At 47.8% G+C, this 10,665-nt stretch overlaps 1 pseudogene; it reads right to left on the reverse strand.

Annotated features, from left to right (window-relative positions):
- Positions 1–1,799: 1,799 nt before the first annotated feature.
- On the reverse strand, positions 1,800–3,682 carry LOC125527260 (cytochrome P450 89A2 pseudogene; annotated as a pseudogene).
- Positions 3,683–10,665: the final 6,983 nt, after the last annotated feature.

Here is a 10,665-nt window from a genome sequence, read left to right on the forward strand (position 1 = left end):
ACAAACTTCGCTTCTGTTATTTATCAGGCACCTGAATTTTTTCAAAGCGTCGGTCACTTTTTCTTAGTTCATCCCGAGCTCGCTGGAGAAGGAGAGACATAGACGAAGAAGAAGTAGCCCCGCTATCTATCTTAGGGGGAAGCCATGGCCCCATTATATATATCTGAGAGGGAAGACATGGACCTATTATCTATAGGGGTGGGGATCTAGGGGTGCAGGGGATCGACGGAGTCTGTGCGGCGGGCCTTAGAGGGATGGTCGGGCGGCGGTCAGCACGACGGTGGTGGGAGCTCGAGGGGAGGGTGGGCCGGCGATATCCACCGACCACGGGGGGCAAAGGCAGGTGGTTAAGCCTGGGTAGGCAAGCGGCCGCGCAAGGAAGAAGGAAGGGAGGAAGAAGCTGACAGTAATGTGATCCAGTTTTGGTCGTTGGATGAATATCCGGTGGTCGTGGTAAAAAGTGACCGACGCAAACCATTTTTTCAGGCACCTAGTTAAGAACAGCTCCAACAGGCGCGCTAGATAAGCCGCGCACTGAAAAACCTAGCTATGTGGCGTGCGAGAGGCCAATTGGCGTGCTCCAGCGGGCGCACGAAAGTTTGGCGCAGCAAAAAAGCGGCGCGCGCGGGGGAAAAAGCGGCATCGGCCGCTGGCGCCCCGCCAACCCCCATCTTCCTTGCCTCACCTCTTCTTCCCGGGCCTTCTTCCTCACCTTTTTGGTGCCCCCGCCGCTGCCTTGCCTTCTCCCTCCCCCTCCAGTGCCCCGCCACCGCGCCTTCTCCCCCCGCCTCCAGCGCCCCACCGCCGCCACGCCTTCTGCCCCCACCACCGCCACGCCTTCTGCCCCCACCACCGCCATGCCGCCGTGCCCCTAGAGCAACTCCGGCTTCCACGGCGTCCGCCTCTGCCCCTCTGGCGTGTATTACACGGAGATCCGCTCCAGCGATACACGCCTTGGGCTCGGGACATTCAAGACGACCCACGAGGCCGCCTGCGCGTACGATGCGACGGCGTGGTGCCTAGGAAGGCCACAGTCGCAGATGAACTTCTCTAACGCGCGGACGCACTAGCAGGCGCAGGAACTCGCGCCTCCCCGCGACTAATCACCGAGGAGGATTGCCGCGTCCAGCGGAGGCGGGAGTGTCGCCTCCTCATCGCCGAGGCGGATGGGCACACCATGGCGGTGTGGCGCGAGCGCTTTCCGCAGGATGTCGTCGTCGAGAACGAGTTCTAGGCACAGAGGAGGGCAGAGCGAGTCGCGCGTCGACTGGACAAGCGTGAGCGGAAGGCACTGGCGGAAGCCCAATGTGATCTGGGACCTGCGTCGACCTGGGACGAGGAAGATCCTCGATGGACCGACGCGTTTACGTCGTCGGACTACACCACCGAGGAGGATGACGAGTAGCTTATCTAGTTGTCGACGCATTTATCTAGTATATTTGCATCTTAGCATCGTTTTTATCTAGCATTATTCGCATCGTATGGACTAGCTTGTGATGTGGGGCTTGAATTTAAACTATGTGTTGTTTCATCATATTTTTTCGTATGTGTTGCTTCAATTTTTACAAGCACCGGCTGCTCACGCCCGTTGGATTTTACAGCGGCTGCTGGCGCTATAGCGGCACGCTAATTTTTGCAGTGCCTGGTAAAACAAACACTCTTACGTGCTAAAATACGCTATTTCAGTGATGAAAAAAAATTAGGACGCCGCGCTACCGCGTGGTCTGTTGGAGATGCTCTAATAGACGCTTCCCACATACTTTTGTTTTATGAAGCAGGTTCGAGGACTTTCTGGTCTCTTCCCGTGTTAAAAATGACCATTTGGTTGTTTATATGGAATAGCGAATCCATTATAAATACGTTGCGTACAATATATTTTTCGAATTTAACTACAGACACCGCATCATGGACTTCTTTATTTTAATTTTCTTCAGAGTTCAGAGTTGACTATGACGCTGAGCAGAATGGATGAGACGTACTGTAGCTTCAAGTCCTTGGGATGGCGCGAACACGGAGGGGATTCTTCATGAGGGTGGTGAAATCCAGCACCTCGGTCATGTCCACCTCCTCCCCGTCCACCGCCGGCAGCCACTCCAGCTCCCTCACGAGGCTCCCGACGAAGAACTCCAAGTGCAGCATGGCGAGCGTATATCCCGGGCACATCCTGCGGCCCGCTCCGAAGGGCATCATCTTGATCTCCCTGCTCCCCGTGATGTCCACGCCGCACCCCTCGCCGCCGTCCAGGAACCGCTCCGGCCGGAACTCCCGCGCCGCCGCCCACACCGTCTCGTCTCGCCCGAACTCGGCGACCAGGAAGTTGACCTCCGCGCCCTTGGGGACCCTATAGCCGCCGATCTCCGTGTCGCTATGCACGCCGTGAGGGAGGAGGAAGTGAGCCGGCGGGTGGAGCCGTAGCCCCTCGAGGACCACGGCCTTCAGGTACGGCATCCGCTGCAGGTCGCCTTCGCTGAGCTCCGGCTTGCTCCTGACCTCCTCGTAGACCTTGGCCTGCATGTCCGGATGGTTCACCAGCTCCCCCATGATCCACTCCAGCGAGGTCACCGTGCTGTCCGTGCCGCCGCTCAAGAACTCGGAGCAGAGACTGACGAGCTCAGAGTCCGTGAGCGGGCGGCCGCCTTCGTCGGCCACGCGCAGCGCTAGGAGCGAGTCGGCGTAGCACGGCGGGTCATCGGCGCCGCGGGGCACGGAAGCGGAGCGCCGTGCTTCGATCATCGGGAGCAAGATCTCGTCCTGCCTCCGGCGGACGGCAAGGTGCGCTTCCCATCGCTTGCGGAAGAGCCTCTTGGTGAGCGCCGGGAAGAAGGAAAAGATGGGGAAGCTGGTGATGGTGCGGACGACCCACAGCTGCATCTCCTGCATCTCGTCGAGCAGCTCCGGGGCGAGCCGGGCGCCGAGGCTCATGTACACGAGCAGGTCGAACATGGCGTTCCGGAACGGCGTCCTCACCTCGACGGGGTCGCCGCCGGCGCCGCGCGCGCTGAGGTCGCGGACGAGCACGTCGCGCATCCGGCGCCTGGCGGGCGCGAACTGGCTGACGCAGGCCGGGTGCAGCGCCTCGGAGGCGAGGTTGCGGCGGACAAGGCGCCAGTAAGGCCCGTAGGGCGCGGCGTTGATGTTGCGGGAGCCGGAGGTGAAGAGGAGCCCCGGCTCGAAGAGCCTCGGGCGGTCGGCAAAGGTGGCGCCGCCCTGGACGAGAACGCGGTGGGCGAGGCGGCGGTCGGAGACGAAGACGAGGGCGCGGAAGAGGCGGATGGAGATGACGGAGCCGTAGCGCGCGTGCAGCTCGCGGAGGAGCGGCTCAAGGTGGAAGATGGATCGCCGGAGCGCTAGGAACTTAGCCAGGAAGACTAGCGCCGGCGGGCCCGGGGGGAGCTCCTTACCGGTCGCCTTCTTCTCGACGCCGTGGCGGCTGCTGAGCAAGAAGAGGAGCGAAGCTGCGAGCGAGAGTGAGAGAGTGATGAGCAAGAGGAGCGGTGGCCAGGCCGTGAGCTCCATGGTTGCAGCTCAAGCTATTCTGACCGAGCTTCTACTGTACTGTTCCAGTGTAATCGTTCGAGCTAACTACTTTCCTAGTGCTGGCGTATGGGCATTTGGCCGTCGCATACTCGCATTGGACGCATTCAGCTCTTGTCGATATCTGGAAGAGAATACTAGTCGACCACCATAGATTGCAAATATCATCGCGAACTGCGGAATATAAATAAACTCATCGACAACCCGAGGTCACGGGCGTGCCAATAATGCTAGATCTTATTTTTTATTTTCAGAATATGCTAGATCTACGGGAAAGAATTGACCTTAATTGCGAAATGATGTGGCGTGCAACCACGCAACTGCTGGAGAAATTTTTGGAGCAACAGTGCGGAGGCTCTTCCAACTATAAGAGCAACTCCAATCGAATCGGCGATCGCCAAAATGCACATGGAGCGCGTTTCACATGGACACAGACAGGCCGGCACGCACTTGGTAGTGAGACATCTTGGTTCATCCCCTGACCCTTATGATTAAGGCAAACTCTACCCTTTAGATTTCACCGTCGAGTCCGTGGATTCTTCTCCCCGATGCCTGCCGCTCCGGCGTTTGGTGGCGGGGACGGGAATCTTGGTGTTTCCACTCCGGTTAGTAGTTTAGGTTAGGTTTTTTAGTCCTCGCAGGCATGGCGTGCTCGGGCGGATGCCGGCGCTTCTTCTTCGAGTTTGTCTTCCGAATTCGTCTGTCTGGACGTAGTCGACGGAGCTTTGACCTAGATTCCTGTCGTTTCCTTGGGGCGGTGAAGTTAGATTTTCTCGTCATGTGGCGAGATTTGATGTTAGGTGTTTCATATTTATGCAAGGGTTCTACAACGAGAATTGCGGCTTCATGATGCTGGTCCTTAGGGGCACATGCTCGAAGACTTTCCGTCTGTCATCAACAAGATCAAGCCGGCTCCGGTAGAGAGCGGTGACAATGGCACATTGACGGTTCGTCCTGGCGGCAATAGTGGTCTTTCGGTGGTCTTATCGATGTAACTTTTATTATATTCGAGATGCTTTGTACTCCCGATGAACTTTTATAATATATCTGAACAACAATATTCAATTAAACCCGAGCACGACCTTGAGGGCTCGGATGACCACGAGCAATATGTGTCCGAATGGCCTAGGCCCATGTACAATTTCTGAAATCTCAAATTCACCCATGTGTAAAATGAGAAGTGGTGGTGACCTCTTTATATAGTAGCGCCCCCCCTCCCACCACCACCACACTAAGTGATGTGAAAAAGAAAAGATCACGCTTGTCTCGCCTTGCCTGGGCCGAAGCGACGCGTGCATGAGACATGCGCGTGAATGGTTCGCCGAAATCTGGTTCATGGCCTTTAGGGCCAGCCCGTGAGGGGCACTAGTAGAAAATAGGGCTGGCCAGCCCATTAGTCCCATGGGGGTATAGGTCCCGGTTCGTGAGGCCAGGGGGCCGGCTGGGCCTCGTGGGGCATTGGTGCCGGTTCGTCTGGACCCTTTGGTCCCGGTCAACCATTGGTCCCGGTTCGTGGCTTGAAGCGGGACCAAAGGGGGTCCTTTAGTCCCGGTTTCAGCCATGAACCGGGACCAATGAGATGCCTATATATACCCCCTCTCCAGCGAGCAGAGCACTCCACACAGCTTTATTTTCTGGCCGGCGAGGGGAGAGCTTTGTGGTGCTCTAGCTCACCTCATATGCACATGAGGTGTTTGATACGTCTCCAACGTATCTGCTTTTCCAAACACTTTTGCCCTTGTTTTGGACTCTAACTTGCATGATTTGAATGGAACTAACCCGGACTGACGCTGTTTTCAGCAGAATTGCCATGGTATTATTTTTATGTAGAAATAAAAGCTCTCAGAATGACCTGAAAATCCACGGAGACGCGTTTTGGAATTAATAAAAAATACTGGCAAAAGAATCAACATCAGGGGGCCCACACCCTGTCCACGAGGGTGCAGGGCGCGCCCCCTGGGGCGCGCCCCTGCCTCGTGGCCCCCCTAGGACTCCACCGACCTCAACTCCAACTCTATATATTCATGTTCAGGGAGAAAAAAAATTAGAGAGAAGGATTCATCGCGTTTTATGATACGGAGCCGCCGCCAAGCCCTAATCTTCATCGAGAGGGCTGATCTGGAGTCCGTTCGGGGCTCCGGAGAGGGGAATCCGTCGCCATCGTCATCATCAACCTTCCTCTATCACCAATTTCATGATGCTCACCGACGTGCGCGAGTAATCCCATCGTAGGCTTGCTGGACGGTGATGGGTTGGATGAGATTTACCATGTATTCGAGTTAGTTTGGTTAGGGTTTGATCCCTAGTATCCATTATGTTCTAAGATTGATGTTGCTATGACTTTGCTATGCTTAATGCTTGTCACTAGGGCCCGAGTGCCATGATTTCAGATCTGAACCTATTATGTTTTCATGAATATATGTGAGTTCTTGATCCTATTTTGCAAGTCAATAGTCACCTACTATGTGTTATGATCCGGTAACCCCGAAGTGATAATAATCGGGACCACTCCCGGTGATGACCGTAGTTTGAGGAGTTCATGTATTCACTAAATGTTAATGCTTTGGTCCGGTACTCAACTAAAAGGAGGCCTTAATATCCCTTAGTTTCCAATAGGACCCCGCTGCCACGGGAGGGTAGGACAAAAAATGTCATGCAAGTTCTTTTCCATAAGCACGTATGATTATATTTGGAATACATGCCTACATTACATTGATGAACTGCAGCTAGTTTTGTGTCACCCTATGTTATAATTGTTGTATGAGGAATCGCATCCGACATAATTATCCATCATTGATCCATTGCCTACGAGCTTCTCACATATTGATCTTTGCTTAATTACTTTTTCTGTTGCCACTGTTACGATTGCTACAAAAACTACTACTGTTACTTTTGCCATCGTTACTTCCGTACTACTTTGCTACTAAATACTTTGCTGCAGATATTAAGTCTTTCAGGTGTGGTTGAATTGATAACTCAACTGCTAATACTTGAGAATATTCTTTGGCTCCCCTTGTGTCGAATCAATAAATTTGTGTTGAATACTCTACCCTCGAAAACTGTTGCGATCCCCTATACTTGTGGGTTATCAAGACCATTTTCTGTCGCCGTTGTCGGGGAGCATAGCTCTATTCTTTGAGTCACTTGGGATTTATATCTATTGATCACTATGAGGAACTAGAAAGATGAAAGAACCAAGATTTTTCCCTCAACTACGAGGGGAGGTAAGGAACTTCCATCTAGCTCTGCACTTGATTCTCCTTCTGTTTTGAGTAAACTTGCGACACCTACTCCTGCTATTGATTATGATATGTTGCATGTTATTGATGATGCCACTTCTGCTATGCATGATGCTTATGATGAAACTACTTCTATGCTTGATAATACCGTGCCATTATGTTAATTTCTTGATGAACAACTTGCAAGGGTTAGAGAGAATGAAATTATTGAAATAGATAATATTGATGAAAGTGATGATGAAGATTCTCCCCTAGATATGAATTGCCTGATGTGCCTGAAGGTTATATTATGGATAAAGAAACTGCTAGAGACCTTTTTGCTTGCAAAGATAGATATGATCTTAAGAAACTGTTAGCTAAGCTGAAAGAAAAGTCTTTGAATGCTAGAAAGAAATATGACCCTGCTTTTGCTACTTCACCTATCTGTATTTCTGATAAGGATTATGGTTTCTCTATCGATCCTGAGTTAATTACTTTGGTTGAATCTGATCCTTTTTATGACTATGAATCTGAAACTATTGTGGCACATCTTACTAAATTGAATGATATAGCCACCCTATTCACTTATCAGGAAAAAATTCGTTACTACTATATCCTTAAGTTATTTCCGTTCTCATTAAAGGGTGATGCTAAAACATGGTTTAAATCTCTCGCTCCTGGTTGTGTGCGTAGTCCCTAGGATATGATTTATTACTTCTCTGCTAAATATTTCCCTGCTCATAAGAAACAAGCTGCCTTAAGGGAAATATATAATTTTGTGCAAATTGAAGAAGAGAGTCTCCCACAAGCTTGGGGGAGGCTTCTCCGATTACTTAATACTTTGCCTGATCATCCTCTCAAGAAAAATTAAATACTTGATATCTTTTGAAATGGACTAACCGATGCTTCCAGAGACCGCGTGGATAGTTGTGCTGGTTGTGTTTTCAGGGAAAGAACGGTTGAGCAAGCTGAATTGCTATTGAATAATATATTGAGTAATGATAATGATTGGACACTTCCTGAACCAACTGCTAAGCCAACTCCGAAGAAAAAGGGTATTCTATTTCTCAGTCCTGAAGATATGAAAGAGGCAAAGAAATCTATGAAAGAAAAGGGTATTAAAGCTGAAGGTGTTAAGAATTTACCACCTATTGAAGAAATACATGGTCTTAATAATGTCACACAGGTAGTAAAGGTAAATTCTCTCTATAGATTTGATCAAGGTGATATTCCTCGTAATAAGTCTGCTAGCCAATGCTTGGATGAGTTTGATAATTTTATTGTTAAACAAGAAAACTTCAATGCTTATGTTGGTAGAAAATTGAAACGTAATGCTTATATGGTTGAACAGTTGAGTGATTATATGTCTAGAGTTAAAGGTGACCTTAAACTTATTAGTAAACATGCTTCTATGCTTACCACTCAAGTAGAACAGGTGCTTAAAGCTCAAGATGATTTGCTTAATGAATTAAATAATAACAAAAATGATAATGTTGTTAGAGTTATGACTAGAGGGGGTAAAATGACTCAAGAACCTTTGTATCCTGAGGGCCACCCTAAGAGAGTTGAGCAATATTCTCAGATAACTAATGTTTATGAACTTAGTCCTTCTAAGAAGAAGAAAAAGAAAAATGATAGGACTTTGCATGCTTCTAGTGAACCTGTTGTTGACACACCTGAGAATCCCAATGATATTTCTATTTCTGATGCTGAAACACAATCTGGTAATGAACATGAACCTAGTGATAATGATGATGTTCATGTTGATGCTCAACCTAGCAATAACAATGATGTAGAGATTGAACCTGCTGTTGATCTTGAAACCCACAATCAAAAAATCAACGTTATGATAAGAGAGACTTCGTTGCTAGGAAGCACGATAAAGAAAGAGAACCATGGGTTCAGAAACCCATGCCTTTTCCTCCTAAACCATCCAAGAAAAAGGATGATGAGAATTTTGAGCGCTTTGCTGAAATGATTAGACCTATCTTTTTGCGTATGCGTTTGACTGATATGCTTAAAATGAATCCTTATGCTAAGTATATGAAAGATATTGTTACAAATAAAAGAAAGATACCGGAGGCTGAAATTTCCACCATGCTTGCCAATTATACTTTTAAATGCGGAATACCTAAGAAACTAGGAGATCCAGGAGTACCAACTATACCATGCTCCATTAAAAGAAACTATGTTAAAACTGCTTTATGTGATCTTGGAGCCGGTGTTAGTGTTATGCGTCTCTCTTTATATCATAGACTTGATTTGAATAATTTGACACCTACAGAAATATCTTTGCAAATGGATGATAAATCAACTGCTATACCTGTCGATATCTGTGAGGATATGCCTGTTGTGGTTGCAAACGTTACTATTTTAACGGACTTTGTTATTCTTGATATTCCCGAGGATGATAGTATGTCGATTGTCCTTGGTAGACCCTTTTTGAATACTCCAGGGGCTGTTATTGATTGCAACAAAGGCAATGTCACTTTTCATGTTAATGGTAATGAGCATACAGTACACTTTCCGAGGAAACAACCTCAAGTCCACAGTATCAATTCTATTGGAAAATTTTCAATGATAACTATTGGAGGTTTTGAATTCCCTCTTCCTACTATCAATAAGAAATATGATTTTCTTATTTTTGGGGACATGCATATCCCCGTTAAGGTAACCTAGTGTTATTTGAAAATTCTCCGGTTTCATGTTATTCGGAAAGAGTTTGTTAACAAGACTTGATCACCTTGTTAGTAGATTCCTTTTGATGAGCATGAGATGGATGAAGTTAGAAAGCACAACTCTTATACCCTCCTTTTACTTTCTGTCATTTAGATTAAATAAAGCAAAAAATAGTATTTTCTGTCTATTTACTGAATTATCCTTGCAATAAAAATACCTCAAAAATAAAAGTTCTCCAAATGTCCTGAAAATGAAATATGATTTTTTGTAGAATATTTAAGAATTTCTGGCACTAGGAACCCACCATTTGGCCACGAGGGTGCAGGGCACGCCCACCCCCCGGGGCGCGCACCCTGCCTCGTGGGCCCCACGTGGACCCCCTCCACTTATTTCAGCACCCACTCACTTCATCTTCCTCTAGAAAAAAAAATCCTCCCATAGCTCAAACCCGTGTTCTAGCTCATCTTGTTGCCATTTTCTATCTCCTTGCGCAAAGCTCCATTCACAAAAATGTTTGGGGAGATTGTTCTTCGGTATGTGACTCCTCCAATGGTCCAATTAGTTTTTGTTCTAGTGCTTTATTTATTACAAATTTTTGCTGCTAAGGTGAACCTGTTCTTGAGCTTGCATGTCAAATTTATATGGTCCAAAGTAGTTTTAATGCATGATATAGTCTCTAGGCACTTATGGGAGTAGTTGCTATCAATCTTGTTGAGTTTGGTTCACTTTTATTTGAGGCACTAAAATTTCAGAAATTTTTCAGAGAAAGAAAATGTTTAGGAAAATGTACCAAGGTGGTTCCTCAAGGAAGCAAGGACCAAGGCTCATGATACCTGAGCCAGATGATGAACCACTGAGGGAAGCTCAAGTGCGGTCTTGTGAATGGCCGTCAGAGGAGTTTATGGTCCAGGAAGGCGTCAACTATGAATTTGATGCGTATGTGTGTAATGCTGATCTTGAGGACTTCGTGTCAGATAAGTGCTTGTAGTACCACTACCTAACTGATTCCTTTGTGAGGAGGTTTAAATTTACATCCTCGCGCAATTCGCACATTGTTTTATTTGATCTTTATGATAAGTCATATACCATGGACCTAGAAGATTTTAATACTGCTTGTAAACTCCCGCAGTGGGGCAATATTAGTGAACCTCGCAAATCTGAATATAAAGACTTTCTTGAAGGAAATATGCCCTAGAGGCAATAATAAAGTTATTATTTATTTCCTTATTTCATG

The sequence above is a fragment of the Triticum urartu genome, chromosome 1A (assembly GCF_056163025.1).
Source record: "Triticum urartu cultivar PI428250 chromosome 1A, HENAU_Tu73, whole genome shotgun sequence".
NCBI lineage: Eukaryota > Viridiplantae > Streptophyta > Magnoliopsida > Poales > Poaceae > Triticum > Triticum urartu.